Source organism: Accipiter gentilis, chromosome 2 (genome assembly GCF_929443795.1).
Source record: "Accipiter gentilis chromosome 2, bAccGen1.1, whole genome shotgun sequence".
Classification (NCBI taxonomy): Eukaryota; Metazoa; Chordata; class Aves; order Accipitriformes; family Accipitridae; genus Astur; species Astur gentilis.
In genome coordinates this window covers 41,908,513-41,929,258 of record NC_064881.1, presented here as the reverse complement: position 1 = coordinate 41,929,258, position 20,746 = coordinate 41,908,513, and the positions used below count along the sequence as shown (strand labels likewise).

The 20,746-nt window shown below is 46.2% G+C and overlaps 1 protein-coding gene across 4 annotated transcripts in view; it reads right to left on the bottom strand.

Annotated features, from left to right (window-relative positions):
* The window catches only part of ZHX2 (zinc fingers and homeoboxes 2), a 79,944-nt gene that overhangs the window by 36,747 nt on the left and 22,451 nt on the right, over window positions 1-20,746 (bottom strand). For 3 of the 4 annotated variants that reach the window (XM_049824713.1, XM_049824704.1, XM_049824681.1), the window contains exon 2: window positions 7,759-7,830. The gene's annotated coding sequence lies outside the window, so the exon portion shown is untranslated. Of the gene's footprint in view, window positions 1-7,758; window positions 7,831-11,864; window positions 12,116-20,746 lie in introns of all 4 variants that reach the window. The other variant, XM_049824693.1, reaches the window with a different exon arrangement.

Below are 20,746 nucleotides of genomic sequence, written 5' to 3'. Positions count from 1 at the left end.
GCATGTCATGCCTCTCCAGACGATGTGCCAGTCCCAAATTACTGTAAACTGAAAATCTACACAGCACATTACACCCATACAGAGAGGCTGAGTAGCTGAGGCTGAGCTGGAGACCTGGCAGGTAAACTCTTTTACACCAGTCTGTGTTTGCAATGGAGCTTCTATTTCCCCCTGCAAATCATATTTCAACTTTTCCAGGACAACTCCAGTGCTCATCTACCCAAACAAAAATATAGGCTCTTGTCTTCTACTTTTTTCCCCTCCTGACTAACCTGATTTGCCTCCCCAGGAACCCTTTTCCAGGGCAGATCTGGTGCATCAAGACACCTGGGAGCAATACACATCAGGGATTCCCCAAATTGCTTACTGCCAGCTCTGCTTCACCACACAGGCTCCTGGCACAGCCATCCCTCCCCAACAGCCCACTGCTTGCCTCCGTGCCACCTCCGCTCAGGGATGGCGGTACTCCTGACCTTCCCTGTTCTCCCATCTGCTCTACTGTCCTTATTTTGGCTATCAGCCACATCTCTCTCGCCCGTAACCTGGGGGCATTTCTGTTACACCCCAGCACACAGCCCAAGCAGAATCGCTATCCTGCAGCATTTTTCTCTGTATCCTTTCCAAAATTTGGCTGCATGATGAAAATTCCAGGTAGAAATGTTATTTCTCTGCCTTCTCACCACGATTTCCATTTCAGCTACTTAATCCCCCACCCCGTGATATTCACAAACAAGAAGTATGGGATGCAACTCAGAAGAACTGCCTAACACACCCATATTGTTTGCAATATTACTGCAGCAGTATTATCACTATAATTTTGTTTGCAATAGCATACTTTCAGCATAAATAGGAAGGAAAGCCTTAGTTCTCTTCCTGGCTTGCTAGAAAAGTTTAAGCAAATCTTTTGCACCTTAGTTTACATGCCTGGGGACTGGGTTTGCATCTCCTTGTGAGCTCTTTAATGCTGGATGCCCACCTGTGAGCAACACGCAGCAGAGATTGGCTGTGCTGCTTTGGAAGGAGGACCGGACACTGCATGACCGGAGCATGATGAGCGAGGATACGCTCCAGCCTCGGACGCTGTTACAGACCACCTGTAGAAATGGGTATAGAAGATCTTTGGTGCAGGATGGTACTTCTCTCACCTAATTTTCCCCATCTAGTTTATGGCTCAGAGTGACTGGGGAGAGATGGACAACTCCGAGGGTTACGCCCGAGACCTGCCTCAAACATTTGTCGTAAAGCAGGGTGAAACATCTCTGCAAACGGTGCGGTCTCTCAACTGATGTCAGAAGTGGTTAGGCAGCTACTATAGAACAACTGCTTAACTTACAGACAGCTTGGCATGAAACACATCCTAGTCCATCATCCCAAGTCTACCTCTCCCCATTTATACGATGGGATAACAGCACCATCCCAGCCTCTGGGAGAGCGAAAGGCCAAGCTATGAATTCCAGGGACCTGGCGAGACACCATGGTGATCTGTGATGGAGGTACATACAGTCTCAGACTCCTCTGCATAAGTCAAAACACTCAACAGCCTTCCCCTCCCCTTGGGAAATAAAGGTCTTGCCTTCCAAATAAGGTTTCAGCACAATATTAAAGAATGCAATGTGAATAGAGACAAAGTGTGCGATACTGAAGTTAAATCACAGAAAATAGGGGCTGGGAGGGAATCCCATGAGAGCGACACATTTATTTCATTATTATATCACAGATGACATTAAGTATCCACTGAGTCCCTCAAGGCAGAATTCTTGCATAAAAAGCATCCCCATTTACCAACCACGATAGAACCTGCAACTGTTCTATAAATAAAGGGTATTTACAAAGAGAGCTGTTAAATATTTATTTTTCTCTGGAGACTGAGCTCTCTGTTCATTTGTCTCCATTGCAGAATCGTTCGCTATCAGGGAGCAGAGGAGCTCACCTAAAAAAAGACTAGGAACCAGTCCAGAGCCTGATCCGGACACAGCATCAGCCTCCTCTACAAGCTGGTGAGGGAAAAGCATCCAACCTGACACAGAAGGAACATGAAGCAAACAAAATGGGAATGATCTCATCCGGCAGGCAAAGGTAGAAGGAACGCCAGCGACAAAGCAGCGATTAATAAACACTATCACACCACTCTGTCCTTACAGTGCTGGCTTGGCACTATACATTAAAGAAGTGACAACCTTCAATTGTGAATAGTAACTGCAGATTTGCATTACATTTGCTTTGTGTCTTGGGAACAAGCATATGTTTCTCACAACTAATGAATCAGTGATTTATTTATTTTTTTCCCTTTTTTTTTTTTGGAAGCTGACGGAGGGGGGGGGTGGGGGGGGGGAGGAAAAAACCCAACCAAAAAAACGTGGCTCTGAAATACACTTCACCGCTAACCCTTTGTAGTAGTAATTGTAATAGTTCTTACTCCAGCCTGCCAAAAGCTGAGTTTTAATTAAATATTAAAAAGCTATTTGTTAAAATAATGTTGCCATAGCAACTACAGAAAGCTAAAATACCCTGGCGTTTCTGACTCACAGCATATTAATCAACCACTAGCTATTATATAATGAGCACCCCCCTGCAAGTGCCCGCGGAAGCTGCGGCACCAAATGCCTGAACCCGCAGCCCCCGAGCTGGGCAGCGCTTGCTGCTGGTCTCTGCCCTCTGTGCACTCGCTGCCTGCCCCCAACTCAGGCAGGGCTGGGTAGTTATCCAGGCTCAGCCCAGGAATCACATGCCCAAATATTTTGGTGAAGCCATGCCAGAGCGCTTGGGGTCAGTATGTCCCCGTGGGGGCATGAAGGGGGATGACACAGGGCAAAGGGAAGTTTTGGCAAGGCACACGAGGACAGTGGCTTCCCGCATGCCCGCTGCGGCAAGGGGCTTCGGTGGCTCCTTCCCAGCCAGCCCTGACCACCTGCCTCCAGCACTCGTCTTGCAAATGTGGTGCTTGCACCAGATCTAGTTCTGCAAAAAAAATTTTTTTAAAATTATTGGAATTACTTCTTGCAGCAGGTGCCTTCCTACCATCAGGCCAACTGTGCAAAACTCTGAAGGAGCAGAGATTAAACCTTGTAAGGGCAAACCAGCTCTGCCGCTCACCCAAAATAGCTTACTTAGAGATTTAAAAAAAATCCCCAAACAAACAAAAAAAACACTCTCAAAAACCCCCAACAACCCCCCCCCCCGCCCATCACATCTCACCCCCAAGCAAGCTGAAAAAACCCTTCTACACTCCCTGTCCACGGAGCACAAGGATGGCAACCTCATCCATCCAACAAAGCTGGCTGACCCACAGGCTGCTGCTGGCACTCTCTGCCAGCCCTTGAGAGGCTCTTCCCTGGGGACACAGCTTGTGTTAGAGGCAGTGGGACCTCTCCCATTGCCTTCGTCCATGCCACGCCATCACCACGTGGTCTGCAGTGATGGGAATGGCTGCAGAAGGGAGTCGAGCAGTTGAGGTCCAGAGCAATGTTAGCTTAGGGGAAGAGGACAAAGAGGGAGAAGTGCAGCTGCGTTGCTCAGAGTTGGGGACAACCTTCCTCCCTCTCAATGACTCGGTTTTGTGCTTTTAACCCCTCTGCCTCTTTTTTTTTTCCCAATGGAAAATAAATACCTAACCCCATACTTATTAACCAAAAAGAATGTGATGAATATTACAGCATTTGTATGCCAGCTTTGGTTTCCTGCTGCTTTGTTTGGGTGTCACAGGCTGTGACTATGACAACCACAAGCAGTTATTGGACTGATGTCATTTGTGACATCATGCTTAATGGAAAAGAAAAGGAAGAAGAGACAGTACCAAAAATAAGAAGAATGGAACAAAACCTGCTTTTGCCTCTTGAGGCACCATCAACTCCAGCCTACAGAGGAAGGTCCCAAAGGACCACCATGCTGGGGCTGTTGAAGAGCCAGGCAGCAGCAACCCTATCCTTACCAAACCCCAGGCAGTGCTGAGCGCTTGGGGAAACCTGCCCTCTTCCCTCCCCTCGGCTGTGGCATGAGCTGCGAGTCTGCAGTCACACAGAAGAAATCACCTCACCCCTTCCCGGCTGGGAACCACCGGCATGATCCAAAGCCTAAGCCTGGCTTCCAGGTCTGAGATGAAGAGAGCAATAGAGGCTTTTGGCTAAGCATCTCTCCTGACTAAGTTTCTCCTGCTCTCCAACCAACTTCTCTTCCCCATCTCTAATCTTCAGTTATAGCAGTATTTCCCCCTCCTTTTGAAAAATAAAATGCAGTCTGTCCAACATTTCCAGACAGTCGCCTGACCAAGCACAGGGGAAATGTGCATTGATTTTGCGAGGAGTGCACTGTTTAGAGATGTGGATTTTCTGGTAACAAGTGATGGTTTTGGCCTTTGAGGGCTGCCTCAGCTGGAACCCAATCTCTCGCCCCACGTAAGAACAAGGAGGCAGCACCACTGCTGCATTTCACAAAGCCATTAACGTACATAGCGCTGGCACTCACAGGAGACACTGCTGTCAGAGCCTTTCTTTGCTTTGACAGAAAGTGTTTGCAAATTCACTGCTCAAGCTTCAAGTAACAAAAAAAAAAAAGAAAACAAAAAGAAAACTAACTCTGAAGCCCCTCAACCCATCTAAACCTCATCTGGTAGAAAACGGTCCACTGCAACAAGTATCTCTCTTTTGCAGTTACTCATCCAGAAGCCTTCATATAAACTGGTTAATTTTCCCAAGTTAGTTTTCCCCAAGTGTTTCCAACACATGAAAAGTGTTTCTTTGCCCTGCGTGCTCTCCTGCAGGACCTGCTGTGCCTCCGCAGCCCAACGCTGCAGCCTGCTCTACGCAACCCCAAGGCCCCACCTGATCTGCAGCCAACCCACCAACCTGTCCTCGCACACAGCATCCTGGGGTGGGAGAGCAGCCACACCACCATGCTACAGCTGAAGATGCTTCTCCTTGAGCGCATACAACCTGGAGGAAATCCTCCCCCTGCATCCTCCCAGGGCCTGGTCCTGCCTTGCACTGCCCAGAGAACAAAACTCCATCGGGGGATCCTGCCCATAAAAAAAGTGGATGTTGCTTTTAAATAGCAGAACAGAGATGCTGCCTTACAAAGGGGAGGTGGATTGAAGCCCAACAGGTTAAGCAACTGTGACTTGCAGCATCCTGCCCTGCCTCTTTTCGCTCATCAATGTTCCCAAGCCCACTGGAAGTGGCAGGAGCTCCCCAAACCGACACTACACCTGACCGCTCATAACACAGCACATGAGCACTTGGTCTAGGTTCCCTCTGTGTGGGTATCAGCTGGAGCCACCCAGAACCACTGCTGCATCCCACACTGCCACTCCTTGCAGGGGACAGCACCTCTGCAAGCACCCGCAGGCAAGTTTCACCTCTGGGTGCTGGGGGGAACAGAATAAGGGAAATGGCAAAGAAGCCTCTGTTCTGCTCTCTCCGTCAAATCTCTTGCTGAACACCTGATCCTGAAACATTCTGCACAACAATACCAGAAGGGGACACAGAGAGGGGACATATAGGAACTGAGCTGTTCCAGCTCTGGTTTCTCCCCGAGCTTCTGAGCAGGACAGAGTTTCTTGGATGGCATTGCCCCACTGCAGCCATCTCGCGCTCCCCAGTTCTTCACTTGGGCTTCTGTCACAAAGCCAGAGTGGAGGAGACAGGTGAATGGGAATTTACAGTCTCCTTTCACTGCTGAGCAATGACTACATCTCACTGCAATAATTTCAGAGCCATCTGAGTCCATACACAAGTTACCTGGGCAGCTTCCAAACAGCCTGCTCTTGTTTTCTCTCTCACCCTCTTAACACAGCTATGATATATCAGAGGCACCCACGGACTGCATGCCGCCCTCAGCATCACTGCTTCACTTTGACTTAACAACACAGACAACATCTACCTGGGACTAGCAGTCCACCTTTGAAGAGCAGGTCTCCTCATTTTTCCTTTTGTGGAAGCAACCACAGTGGGGGTGCATCAGGACCTCAGACATGCTTCCCAAATTTCAACACTGCCTACTTAACAGAAAAACAAGCAAACTTTGCTTTTGAGATGATCAAAAAACATTTCTAGCCCATGGACATACTTTCAGAGACACAATATGTGCATGTGGCATCTTTCTGCTGAGTTTTCTTCACCTAAATCAGCATCTACTCTTCCCATCACTCTGGAGCCAACACAGATGTAACAAAAAAAAAAAAAAAAAAAAAAAAAAGAAAAAAAAAGAGGCTAGAGACCATCCTGTGCAATGCTTTGTAAGTGACTGAAAAAAACCCCAAAACACCCCACAGCTTGATCAGCAGGTCTCATCATGTGACAGTTTAAACACCAAGGAGTTAGGAGAAAACATTTGTGATTCAAAGGGAGATTACAAAATATAGACCTTATTGAGAGAAGATCAATACACAAAACATAGCCATAATTTCACATCCCTTTTCTCCCAGTAACTGCACTCATTGCCAGTATCCTTCACAAAAGACTGAAAGTAGGATTCCCTGTTAAATTTTTTTGCTTACTACTTGCTGAATACTCATTAGGTATTTATTAAGGAATTTTTACCACATCTTTACCAAAGACTGATGGACTCCATTTCTCTCCTGTTAACAAAACACAGCTCACTCTTTTTTTCAGGCTGATTTCAATTTGGGATTTTATTCTGCTCTAGCCCAAATAGATTTGTGTTGCTGTAACAGAAAACAGGCTGTAAGCCACTGAAATAAAAATGGAAACAAAACTCTGCTGATTTCCAAGTAACCATAGATTTCCATCACCAGAGAACATGGTAAAAACGGGATGGGAGTTGGTCTGATTTTAAAAAACCTCAAAAAACCCCCAACTTGTTCAACCCCTCTGCTAAGGAAAATTTACTTACAGAAAAGCAGTGAAGTCCAGAGCAATGGTATCCAAACCCCCAGTCCAAATTTTAGCCCTGGTATCCAGCCTTACACCAGTCCAGAGGAGCTGCCGCAGGAGCCCACACCATGCCAGGCACACGGCCAGAGGCTCCAGCTAGGGTTTGCTGAGGTCGGTCTAGTGCAGCCCCAGCTGGTCCACCTGGAGAGCTGCAAACCAGCCACAGCTGCTGGGAAATCACAGCCCAGGCCCTTTAGCAATGCACCAGAAAAGGCCATAGTGCAGCTGCTCCTTAAATATATACTTATATGTATTTAATATATATACACATAAGAAAGCTCCTGGCTGAGCTGCTTTGGAGCAAGGGCGGGAACCAAGCATGCAGGTGTCTCCTGTGGTGTAAAAGTTCCTCCAAAGCTATTTTATCAATTCAGGGAAGAGCTAAATATTGGATAGTTTTCTGTTTTGATGACAAGGCCAGGGTGCTGTGCGCACACACAAAAACAACCTCACAGCCAATCTGTGCTCTTCTCTTTCAAAAGATGCAGGCTTTCTTCCCAAGGAACGCCTCGCCTCAACTCTCCAGCAAGATTTTGTCTTTCAATGGCTGGTAAAGCTTGGAAACAACAAATAAGCTTCAGATGGTGCTAATGGTCTATTCTGCTGACCATATTCTCAGTTAAATGCATTCATGTGGTTCCTATCTGCAGCGAGATAATTATTCAGCCTATGTGGTAATACAATGCTGACTTTATTTTGTGGGTTGCAAAGAGGTGCCAAAGGCACACAACTGGTTCCAAAAGACGGGATTTGCTTGCTGTAAACATTTCTTAAAGTGCCTTTTTAAAAAAAAATTAAAAAATCTTCCTTCTGTTTGAGCAAGCTTAGGCTTCTCACTTAAAGGAAAATAGAAAAAAAGAAAGCTACTCACAGCACTGTGCTTCTTACATCCTGGGAATCTCAGTACTTATACCTCTCTGAAGGCAAGCAGAACTTCTGATACCTACAAAAGAGGAAAAAGCTATGTCAGTCAGGGGAAAAAAAAAAAGAGGAGAAAATAGCAGCCATCCCTTCCACTCTCTGACTGGCAATTTAGGTTTTTTGCCAGCACCCGGGAATGCCGACTGACAGGAATTGCAGCAATTCCCTTTTCCACTGACCACCACTGACAGAAGCAGAATTTGAAAGATTTGATCCTCCAGCCCTGTTACAGTAACACAACAAACCTTGGGGGCCTCTTGGGGAAAAAAACATCCGCATTTCTTAGGCCAAGCAGACAGTGGAGAGCACTCACGCACTGATGTCCTAAGATACCACCGCTGCGGTTCGGACTGGAAATACCCACAAAACATCTGCTGCAGCAGACACGTACCAGAAGAAGCTCTGTTTGGCTACTGGGAACTTCCGACGAAATGCCATCAAAATTGCCTTTCTCCTCCTTAAAGGGACTCACTTGCTGTGTCCCAAAGCTAAAGTTGACTTTCCTCATTTTTTTTTATTTTATTTTTTTTTCTCCTAAAGAAATGGGAGACGAAGGTTTAGCTTCAGCAGCTGCAACAGCAGAACTGATTTAAAAAATTTCCCCTTTGGCAGCAGCTGTATACACACCTCAGAAACACCATGCCTGCAGGTCTGGTAAGAGTAGGTAAAGAGAAAATAAATGGTCATGGGACCGCTCTGAGTAAAAGAAATATATGCAGCAAAACACCCTGCTAGTACCTCAAGAAAAGAGGCAGAAGCTTATTGATTGCTTCAGCAGCACCAAGAGCACAACCTGCATTTTCAGCTCAAGCTGAAGTATTTGAGTTTGAAACTTCAGGCTCTTGTTATCTGGCCAGAGGAAGGTCAGCTGGCAAACCCAAAAGAAATCACTCAGAGTCTTTTGCTCCTTCCCAGCAGGTTAGGAAGATATTTTTTTGGGTCTTTTCGACTTGATTTCCTGAAAGAGCATCATGGCTACTGGAGGAGCTGGGAGGCCAGGAGCTGTTACACAACCAAAACCATTTCTTAAGAGCTTAGAATAGAAAAAGCTGCATGTTTATTCATAGATAAAAGGGAAGCTGCTTCTCGCTTTGCTCCATCTCAGAGTAAGGCAAGAAAATGCTAGTTTCACTGAATTGTAGAAGAGAAATAAACATACGGGATAGCTGCAGATTTTGTGCTATTTACACCTCCACCACTTTTCAGACTCAGCAGGCCACCTTCTGCTGCCCTTCCTCCCTCCTTTGGGTCAAATCCTCCATTCTCGCATCATAGGCTGCAAGCCTGGGGCCAAGCTGTTTTTGTATTTAATGGGCTTAGTCCAGTTACATTATACCGAAACCGCTGTCTGAAATCCTGCCTTTTCAGTGCTGTCCAACATGCAAAACTGACCCTACATCTTGCCAACAGGACCAAAACCACCCCTATGAATAAAGGGTGTTCTAAAGAACAACAAAATCACCTACAGTGCAACACAGCCCTGTCTTTCCCCTGATCTCCAACCTCTGCTTAGAAAGTTAATTAAAATAAATACATATGTATGGTGCTGTCGCTTCTTAGGACTGTATAATGAACCTCACAATTTTTGGTGCTTTTCTTAAAGACCCAGCTGGTGAAGTTTCTGCGAGGATCCCTGCTTTTGGAAACAGAAAGCAGGAGAAATCTCCAGGGTTATTAAATCCAGTCCCTTGCCTTGTACTTGTACTTATACTTGTACTGCGCAATCCTCTTCAGAAAGTATGCAAAAAGTTTTTACCCCTTATGGCTACAAGAATATGATTTGGATTTAATATAACAGCTCAGAAACAAGCTGGTAATATATGTATATACATATATATACATACATACTTCAGATTTTTTAAACAATTTCATGGTTCTGGGAGATCTGCTACTGCTTTTGAAAGCCTGGAATTAGGCAACAGTGAAATGAAGGAGTCACAACCATGTTTCATACAGAAACATCAAATTTTTGCAACAGGTAGGTAATTACTAATGAAAATAAAACTCTTGCCCGAGTTTGTTCGTCCTGAGCATCCCTGCGTGGGCAGCTCTTGAGTAGCCTCCCATGGGGGCACGCTTACTCCAAGCCAGCTCAAGGCAGGGGAAGCAGCTTTCCTTGGCATGAAAGCATCACTTTGCTGAAATGCATCACAACTCCAGGATCAGGCGAATTCAGACCAGACCTCCCCACTCCACAGGAGGGCATTCACGCAGGTGTCATGTCCTCACCTACATGAGCTGTGCCACATAAACACCTGCAGAGTCACGGACAAGAGCCGGGGAGATCTGTATCTGCTGGCTCACACGCAGTGTACTCCTGGCGAGTACATGTACAAAACAGGTGACATGGTTTATGAGTTACCACACACCTCCTGGTTCACAGGAATTGCCTCTGTGTGTGTCTACGTAGCCTGCAGCACGCAGATGGTAACTCCAGCTACCCCAGCCATCCTTCATTCTCTGCACACTGAGCAGGAGACTCAGCAACCAGCTGCTTCATTATTCTAGCTGCTTTCCAAAAAAAGTAACAACTCATGGCAAAACAAAACAAAATAAACAAAAAGATTTTTAAAATACTTCTTTAAAGTATGTAACTTGATAAACACCAGCACTCCACACTGTTTCTGCAGCCCAAACACTACAGCACTAACCATCTGAAAATGGGGTTAGTTTGCTTTGTTCACCATGCAATTTCTCGCAAAAAACAGATTGTCAAGATATCCTTAGTGAGCTAAAATGTAAATCTCGAGCTGCTGTTAGGGCAGGGAAGAGAAATAACGGTACTTTTTAGATGCTTGACAGAAAAGTTCCTTTGAGACTCTCTCAACCTACGGAAATGATCAATTTTGCAAAAGAACATTTTACAGAGAGAAATGGAGTTGGGAGCCCTGAAAGCACTTGCTTTCCCCAGCTGCGCTCGAGATGAAGAAAAATAAAACCCAAACTCCTCCTGACCTCTTTTCCTGAAAGGTGCCAACTTGGTGGTTTAAACCCTGCGGTCAGCCAAAAGCATCGCTGTGGAGAAGGTGGTGCCAACCCTCCACAGCCCCATGAGGCTGTGGTGCTTCCCCTCTGGCACTGCTGGTGACCCATCCTCATGGCTCTCCTACCCCAACACCCAAAATTTGGTGGCACAGGCAATAGGTCAGGGCAAACTTTCTTCATCAAGCTAACAAGCCCTGGGATGCTGCTTTCCTCCGCTGCTGGCTCAGCGAGGCAGGAATACAGCGAGGCTGGGGTGCAGGCTGGGGCACTGGCAGCCACCTGCCACGTCCCCGTGCCTCACCCCCTGGCATTTGTACCATACTAGGCATTTATTAACTTTTCACTCTAGCTTATACCTAGATTTCCCTAAAAACTACCATGATCAAAATTACCACCTTAGCGATCTGAATTACTTTTAACACTAGACTAGAAATGCCTTCTATCGAATTAAATATGCACAGCTGTGTTGGAAATGGGGGGTTTGCAGCCTGTAGACTGCAGACTGTTATTACAGCATGATTAGCAGATACAAGCGTTCCTGAAAGTCGTCTGTCTCCACAAGCTGAAAATCCAGTTATCCCGACAGATCCCGAGAGCCCCAACAGCTCCCAGCTGCTGGGCTGGTCCTCATTAAACATCACCAAACCTGGCAGACTTCAGCACAAGGGAGTAACGTGCCCATGAGCATCCTTCACTTCAACACCTTTTTACAAAGCTAATAAAATTAACCTATCCCTGCCCCCATCCCTAGATAAACGCATAAAACACAATCCAGAGTTTCCATCAAATACCTAAATACACAGTCAAAAAGCCATTAAAAAACCCCAGAGTGCTCTGAGGTCTCTGCATAAGCACAAGCACACGCACACCGTGTGGACAGAGATGCTTGGAGAGGCCTGAGGATATCCCCCACACCTCTCCAGCCCCAGCAGTCTTACCCCTACCCCACTCAACACTCAGCCGCCTTTCTCCAGCCTTTTGAACAAAGCAGAAATGGAGACAGATATTTCCACCCCACAGTAGCTGCTGTCAGCAGCCCCAGCGCTCCCTGGTAAAATCACCAGCGCTGACCTGGAAAACAGAGTAGAAGGCTCCTGCCAAGAGTTGTCTTCTCCACCTCAGCAGTGTGACAACTGCTTGCACGAGGTCTTAATCCATGCTGCATCATGTGCAGGTACCTGTGAGCAGAAGCTGTCCCAGGGAGTCACTCCAAGGCTGCAGCTTGCTGTGGCTCTCCAACCTTTGCTTCCCCCCAGGAAAACTTCTATAAACTACAGGAATGGACCAAACCCCTCGTCGCAATGCCTTCTTAATGTCACCAGCTGCTTTTGGAAATATTCAGAAGCATAAAAATAAGCAAAAAGCAAATAACAGCAAAACAAGTGTAAATAAGAGCAAAAAGCAAATAAGCTGTCTTGGAAAAAAAAATTTAAAGGAAAAAGTTTCATAGGTTTAGGCAGATTTACACTGTTATTGCAGCACTGTCACAGAAACTATTCCCCCCTCTCTTAGAGCTTTAGAAGATTTCAGAAAACATGCTCTCTATCAGGATGAAACTGATCTTATATCCCGCCAGGGAGAAGCACGAGTCATGTTCTGGGGCAGCGGATGGCTGAGCCAGGCAGCCCGGGGAACCACTGAGGCCACTTTTGCCCAACTGCCACTCCCAGGGGATTGCTCCGAGCCCTCGGCTGCAGGCTGCTCAGTGCCGAGACATGCCCATCCATAGTTTTACCTGAAGCTGCTAAGAAGACATGGTTTGCCTGCTCAGCTGCAAGGTGAGGCAGGGGCTGGTGAGGGTCCTGGCCTGGCCTCCCTGGCGCTGGACAGACAGATGGACAGCAACTCTCTGCCACTTCTCATCTCAGCGCTTTCTTAAAAAATATGCAAACAAACAACAACATTAACCCCCACAGCCCCAGCACAGGGGGATGATCCCACGCATCTTCGCTGAGGTCGTACAGCCTTTCTGCACCTCGCTTTCTGTCATTAAGTCTAGTTTATTGGGAACCACAGCACTGAACCAAAATGAAAGAGAATGGGAAAGCACCGCTCAAAGTGGATTATATTTACTTTTCAACACATCCCCCAGCTGTGGATGTCAGCACAGAGAAAGGTATATTACTTTCTTTCCTATCTCCTTAACTGTTCCCAGCTTCCTTCAACAAATCAAAGTGTTTTCTTGAAGGGTGAGAAATCTCAGTCTCGTATACTATTTTAAATTGGCAGCAAGGGCTTTAAAGCAAGGAGAAGAACGCTTGATCGCATAAGAAAATTCAACCAGAGAGAGCACAATGTCCTGTAGGGTTCTGGCCAACAGAAAGTTCATCATTAATTTATTTGGCTTTTAGAAGAGTTAAACTATTTTCACATTATTCCTCTTAAACCTTGGATTTCAGACTGTCACCTCCTGGTTAGTTACCTACTTGCCCATAGTAATAAATGTGTTGGAAAACAGATGTCAGACCCTCCTCTGCCAGAACCATGATTGATAACTGTTTTCCAACACAGCAGTTGCTACAGTAGCACTGTTGTAGGATGCTTTTGCTGCCCAACATACATACAGCAATAACTTTTATTTATTTTTAAACAACCGAGCTTTGGACTGTTCATCTGCTAATTAATTTTCAACACCATGGGATGTCCAGCCATAGAATCATAGAATCATAGAATTACTTAGATTGGAGAAGACCTTTAAGATCATTGAATCCAACCATAAACCTAACACTGCCAAGTCCACCACTAAACCATGTCCCTAAGCGCTGCATCTACACGTTTTTTGAAGACCTCCAGGGATGGTGACTCCACCACTTCCCTGGGCAGCCTGTTCCAATGCTTGACAACCCTTTCCCTGAAGAAATTTTTCCCAATATCCAATCTAAACCTCCCCTGGCACAACTTGAGTCCGTTTCCTCTTGTTACTTGGAAGAAGAGACGGACCCCCACTTCGCTACAACCTCCTTTCAGGTAGTTGTAGAGAGTGATAAGGTCTCCCCTCAGCCTCCTTTCCTCCAGACAAGGAGGAAAACAGCCCCAGTTCCCTCAGCTGCTCCTCATTACACTTGTGCTCTAGACCCTTCACCAACTTGGTTGCTCTTCTCTGGACACACTCCAGCACCTCCATGTCTTTCCTGTAGTGAGGGGCCCAAAACTGAACACAGGACTCGAGGTGCGGCCTCACCAGTGCCCAGTACAGGGGAACAATCCCCTCCCTGCTCCTGCTGGCCACGCTATTTCTGATACAGGCCAGGATGCCATTGGCCTTCTTGGCCACCTGGGCACACTGCTGGCTCATATTCAGCCAGCTATCGGCCAACACCCCCAGGTCCTTTTCCACCAGGCAGCTTTCCAAGCCACTCTTCCCTGTAGCGTTGCAGCTCCTGTGTTCAGATCCATCGAGGTGTCATCACACAGCTTTGGTGAAGAGACATGGTGTACGTTGTACACAGGGGACACAGCCAAGAATCACATGCTCCTTCCTCTCCCCCCCAAATACCCAAGCTCATTGCAACAGCAGTAGTATAGAGGAAAAGACCAACAGAGAGAGAACTGAAGTGAACACAATACAAAAACATGCTAACTCACATCAGTCCCTGTGGTCTAAACGCATGTGCCAATTTGGAAAGGATGGGGGTCATCGTTCAAGACTGCCTGTAAGAAGTTTCATGCAGGCAGGTAGGGCAAGTGACATGAGTAGCAGCCCATCAACAAAACTTCACGTGTTCACAATGCTATTTAACCTAGACTGCAGCCAGAAACATCACTAGCTATTTTCACCGCTTAGATCCGCTGTCAGAGTGACACAATTTAAAGCCTCTCAGTACTGTTGTTAGGATTGGCCTGGTCTCTCCAGTTTCAGCCTGATTTCCTCACCACATGACACAGCCCAACAGCAGACACTCTTTTCTCCTGCTCTTAATTCATTCCCTCTTTTGTTTCCCTCAACCCCCAAGCTGAAAAGAAAAAAACCAAAAAACAAACCTTGGAAAAACAAAAAAAAAAAGACTGATTGAGACCAGCCAGTGACTACATTTTGCTGTTACGAAAATAAATACGAGAGGAAGGGGTTTCCCTTTTCCGGCTGTTTAGACCATTCCTACTTTTGGCTTTAAGCGCCGTCGTGTTTGCAAATTCCTGCCAAACACAGCAGCCGTCAGTGCAAAAGTGGTACAAGAAACAAAATGAGCACAGAGTGTAAATATAAAGCAAGAAATCACTTCGCTCCTTTCAAATAATTGTGTTTGTGCTTCATTCATTTGTGAAGACCAGCACCGTTAGGTGTTATTCAGTCTCTTATTTTCAGTAAGAGTGTCCATGTGTCTGTATCTGGAAAGTTAAGTGAGATGCACCTGGGTCAGCAGCCCCTACATTCGTGCCAGGTGACCTATTTTCAGCTACAAGTAATCAAGGAGCCACAAAGAGACTGTAGGAAAGATTGCCCGGAGTCCCCTACATGTTGCTATACGGTCTTGCTCGGTGCTGAGCTTCAGCTGCCCTCCTCACTGCAAACGCCTGGAGCTGCCCATTTGAGGCGAGCATCACCCAGGGCACGTGCCTGCCTGCTACACTTGCTCCCTGGCCGCACAGCCCCAGCACCGGCACTTTGGTCCCACCCCGTGCTCCAGCCTCGATGGCTCACAAACATGCAGCTGAAAAGGCAAAGTCTCCATACACCTAGCACTGCAAAACAGTGCCTGACCCCGACGACTGCAAAGGTTTGTGGAAATCCCCATGAAGCAGTTGCTTTTGTGGCCTTTTCTCCCTATCCTGGGGATAGCCAGCACAGCCTGGGCACCGTGTCTGCTTATTCTGTTAAGAATGAGTAACTTTGAGCCCATCCTTCCCCTCTGGCTAGATTTTAAGTTTGGGGTTTTTTAAGGCAAAGAATACAAAGGGATGGAATGAAACTTTCTCCGTACAGCCTGCCAGTCTCGTGGTCCCACAAATCTGTCCTATCAATTTATCACCTTCACTGTGGTGATGCCTGCATTGAATGCTGATTTGTTACGTCTCTGGGTCCACAGCCCTGAACAGGCTGTGATGTTTTTGGAAGTTAAAGCAATACAGGTTCAGACACTGAATGTCTGATTCCTGCAGATCTAAGTGCTGTCTTTGAATCAAATTAAGATTTGGATTCTACTTATATTGGAATGCATCTGTAGCAGCAGATGCATTTTACAGCTTTCTACCTGATTCAGGATCCAGGGCATAATTACATTTCTGAGAGCAAATCCTGCTACTATTTGGATACACCTTTGCCACTCACTCCAGTAGGAGTAGGTCTGAACTAAGGAAGATAAAGTGCAATTCGCATCCTACTGTGAAATGCTGTTCAGGAGAAATGCACTTTCACCCTTTAAAAATCAGACAAAACCAGATTTCACACAAAATTTATCCTACCCTTCCACATAACCAGCAACATGACATTAATTTCTTCCATCTCATGATATATTTAATGAGGGGGAAAAAAAAGGTACACGTGCACACCCCTTTCTCCAGTGCTCCTTATTATTCTTCCAGAACAATTCTTCAAAGCTGCTGAGATCACTGTATGTTACCTCCTTTTTGAAGGATCAGATACATTGCATCAAAAAGCATGCAGGAAAAGTTCTAGGGCATGAAACCAATTTTTGCGCACTTTTATCTGGGTCAGCTTTTCTATTGATTCTGCAAATACCATATCATTTTTTTAAAGCTAAGGTTTTTTTAGTTTAAAAAGAAGAAAAAGAGAACATCAGAACTTAAGTCAAATATCCGTCTGAGCCAAGGATTAGTTTTGCTGGGTGACTCCAAATCAAAAAGGTAGATTTTTTTTTAATAATAAAGTCCAACTAACAGCGAAAGAACATCTGGATTGATTTCTAAATTCAGTAAATGCCCTCTTTCCATACTGCTTCTGTGTTTATTAAATACTATTTAACGCCTTTGCTGTTAGGTGTACAAAACTTAGCTGACAACATCTAGGAAAGCTAACGTGAGACAAACACATTAAAAACACTCACACACACATTTTACCATGAATTCATCCCTTCCTTTCTCTGCCCCTCTGCCAAGTTTTCCTCCATGGTTATGAACTATTTGGCACCATCTCCAGCTTTGCTTTATGTCCTTTCATCAACCCCAATGTGTGTCTTGAGGCACTCTGAAATAGAAATAATAAGTAAGAACTGGCCTCAGGTGACAAAAGGCTGGATCCTGCTTTAGGAGGTGGTGACTTGCTGCAGACATCTTGAAGGTCTCCTATCAACTTCATCTGTACACATAGGTAGGAAATGGAGAAAGGACACTTCTAGGAGGATGCCTATCATGTGCCATGACATGACAGTTTGTCGTAGGAACAACTGTCCTGGTTTCAGCTGGAATAGAGTTAATTGTCTTCCTAGTAGCTGGTACAGTGCTGTGGCTTTGAGTTAGGTATGAGAAAAATGTTGATAACACTGATGTTTTCAGTTATTGCTAAGTAATGTTTAGTCTTAAGTCAAGGATTTTTCAGCTTCTCATGCCCAGCCAGCAGGAAGGCTGGAGGGGCACAAGAAGTTGGGAGGGGACACAGCCAGGGCAGCTGACCCAAACTGGCCAAAGGGATATTCCATATCATGTGATGTCATGCCCAGTATATCAACTGGGGGGAGTGGGGGTGGAGGGATCACTGCTCAGGGACTAACTGGGCATCTATTGGCGAGTGGTGAGCAATTGCATTGTGCATCACTTGTATATTCCAATCCTTTTATTATTATTGTTGTCATTTTATTAATGTTACCATTATCATTATTAGTTTCTTCTTTTCTGTTCTATTAAACTGTTATTATCTTAACCCATGAGTTTTACTTCTTTTCCTGATTTTTTCCCCATCCCACTGGATAGGGGAGGGAAGTGAGTGAGCGGCTGTGTGGTACTTACTTCCTGGCTGGGGTTAAACCACAACAACTTGGAAAATTTGCTTGCAACTCCAGATGACAGCAGAAAAAAATATATAAAGTAGTTGGGAATTCTAATTAACTTTTGGTGAAAACAAAGAGCTAATGAACTGGTTCTAAAGTGCTTTTCCAGGATGGAGTCCTTTTACTTCTGAGAGATGCTTTTGTGCATATTTTGGTGGTGGGATGCTGGGAATAACAACACATTGCCCAAGAGCGGTGCCTGCTTTGGCAAGACCTCATTTCACAGGGACCCGTGCACAGCGAGTGGGGCCACTTGCACACACGCTTCCGAGACAGAGCTTGAGAAGGGTCTAAGCCAAACATTTCTTTCCTGCTCTGGGATACCCATCTGGCATGCTCAAGACCCAGAGAATGGTCAGGACAGATCCCTCAGCCTTTTTATATTCCATTTTCCCAGTCTGGAGAGCTGGGATGGAAAGATAAGTAATCATTTACACCACACCAGTTGTGTAACAGAAACAACCTCCCCAGCTTAACAGCTTAACGATTTCTGATATGCAAATGATTAAACCCCAACATTTTCTCGCCACAATTTTACTCAGTTAAGACTTGTCTTCGTTAGGGACACCATGCCAGTCCTGCCTCCAGCACTGCACATCTGTAACCAAAAAGCTGCAGACAAGTGAGATGCCCTCACCGCGGCAGGGCCGGAGGTCCCCTCGCCTAAGGGCGACTCTCCTTCCAGCACCCCACCACAACCAAACTCCATCCACGGCTGAACTGCAGTTCTTAATATACTTCTATTTGTAAGAATTATTGCTATATTACACCCCGCCTTCTCTCTTCCCTCATACATTAACTGGTTGCTTGGAGGTTTGCAACCTTTTGAGGAAAACGCCTTGAAAAGTAAGACTGGAGAGGCTCATGTTAAATAGGGAAATGAAAACGCATTGCCAGCAACCCTGAAAAACTAGGCCAGGCTTCTCTCGACCAAATCTCCAGGTATCTCTGAGGCAGCAACAGTTGGCACAATTCTTAAAATACGCACAGGCTGATTAAAGGCTGGCTTACAGCACTCGCTACACTTAAAGCATTAGCGGTGAATTTTAAAATCAAACAGACATGATGATTTTTGAAGGAAACCTTCTCCAAACGCAGGGCTGCTCGCTGAACCTCCTCCCTGGCTTGCTCTCCCACCGCAAAACACACCGAGAGATCACCTTGGGATAGCCAAACTTGGTACCAACAGAGGTACCAACACCTTGGATGTTGGTCCAAATTCAAACCAGTGGCTGTTTCAGCGTTGAAGCAGGGTTGCAAACCCCAACCTTCCTGTGCTCCTTCCCCAGGGGCTGGGCTGCGGCGCCGGCCTTGGCGGGAGATGCGGTGCGGACGGCAGAGGGGAAAATGGAGGGGTGAGCAGGGACAACCGGCTGATGGATCTCCCTGCCAGAGGAGGCAGCTGCAGAGCAGACTTTCACACAAACACATATCCCACCCTAACAGGACACTTTCCCTGGGGAAATGTTTTTTTAACCCTGTGCGCCACATCCCAGGCCCTCTCCTTCATCTGCTCCCCTCATGCTGTAAAATCTTCGTTAGCGGAGAGGAGCTGAGCTCTGCCCGCCCTCCTCGCTCCTGTTAGTGACCATAAAAAGCGGGACTGAGTAACCAGCAAGTACCTTCCCCTCCTCTCCCTCACACCAGGGGAAATGAGGGCTGCCTTCCTTCAGCTGCCTTCCCCACCTTCCTGTCAAGTATCAGAGCACGCACCCGCCATAATGAATTTAGTATGGGAAGTTGTTTTCATCCTCTTATTACGAAAGAGGTAAAGCAAGACTGATAGTTTGGATTTATTTATGTCACTTCAGTTTAAATTAAGGCTGTGCCTTTGCAAGATTGCAAATCCGTCTTTGTCGTGCCCATTACTCGACTGAGACCACCATGTCCCAGCACTGCAAAGCGCTGCCCGGCTATGATCCCCCCGACAGACCCCAGCTGCCGGGCGGATGGTGCCCCCGGCAGCGTATCACGCCTGCAGTCGCCAGCGGCTGCCATTTCTGTACCAGGCTGAGGGCTGCCGGCACTGCAATGCTCGGGGGAGCGGGGTAGGCTCCGGCTCCCATTGCCACTGGGTCACCCTGTACTGTCACTCACCCCACACCCTCAGACGTGTGCTTCAGCCTGCTTACTAACACTTGCTAATTTAAATATTTAGGCCACTTTGCAACAAACGTAGATGCTTTTGTGCTTGTGCTCTTGCATATGGACTTCAATAAACGGGTTTTGGCCACCCGTCCCACAGCAGGTTATAATACGTGGGGCAGTTTATCGTCTTCGTCACAGCTATCAGGCAAACGGGTTAATGTACGAATATGCTGAACCTGAATGGACTCTCAAACTGGATTCAGAAATAACTACGGGCAAATATAGTCAGAGGTCACCAGAGAAAGTGACTGGTAATGCTCACATTTATACAGAACCATAGATTAGTTTGGGCTGGAAGGGACCTTTAAAGGTCATCTAGTCCCAACTCCCAACATATATACAACCTCTCAATGAGGGAAACAGCAGCTTTGAAGTATCTCGTATAGAGCAAGTTAAGTAAACACGGTCAAATAAAGCTTAGCAACCCCCCAAATCCAGGCAGGGTAGTTACAGCTCTCTTTAGCCTGTCTTTCGTGTATCTTCAAAGTGGTCTGTGAAATCAGTCATAACTTTGCCACGAGATTTCCTTCCTTTGTGAGACTTTACGATAACTTCTGAATAACTGGGAAGCAGCATGGCAATATCAGCCAAAACATCCTCCACTGTCCAAAGGCAAACTGCACAGCTTGGATTTAATTTGTATTTATATCCTTGAATTTTCCAGATTAAATGTGTGGTCTAAGCAAAAACCTCAGCCAGAGTCTACTGCCTTCATCCAAACTCAGCCATGACCTCTCACATGTCTCACTGAAACAACCAGGACCCCACTTGGGCCCTGAAATCCCTTTTATTCAGACCACTTTGCCCTACAAGGAGCTCTGTAATGCTCCATTCAAAGATGAACAGTGCTCAGAAATTTTATTC